Source organism: Penaeus monodon, chromosome 23 (genome assembly GCF_015228065.2).
Source record: "Penaeus monodon isolate SGIC_2016 chromosome 23, NSTDA_Pmon_1, whole genome shotgun sequence".
Classification (NCBI taxonomy): Eukaryota; Metazoa; Arthropoda; class Malacostraca; order Decapoda; family Penaeidae; genus Penaeus; species Penaeus monodon.
Genome location: NC_051408.1, coordinates 33828396 through 33828614, shown reverse-complemented (window position 1 = coordinate 33828614; position 219 = coordinate 33828396). Strand labels below are relative to the sequence as shown.

The window sequence follows — 219 nt, the reverse complement described above, 5'->3', positions numbered from 1 at the left end:
TCCACCCCCACCCCCCAGCGACGTAGTTTCACTTCGGAGATACGCTGGTCTGTCCCCTCGACCTTGTATTTTTATTCACTTTCCTCTGTTTTACCTTTCGTTTTTCCCTTTCTGCGTTGATAAGGACGGTGAGGATTTTTTTTTCTTTTTAATCAAGCTTTGTTAACCTTTAACTTTTTTTATATTTTAGCATTTTTGAGTAGTTATTTGTCAGGTAGC

At 39.3% G+C, this 219-nt stretch overlaps 1 protein-coding gene across 1 annotated transcript in view; it reads left to right on the top strand.

The window, feature by feature from the left end:
• The window catches only part of LOC119587943 (espin-like), a gene marked incomplete in the record, with an annotated part of 133296 nt that overhangs the window by 94880 nt on the left and 38197 nt on the right, over nucleotides 1–219 (top strand).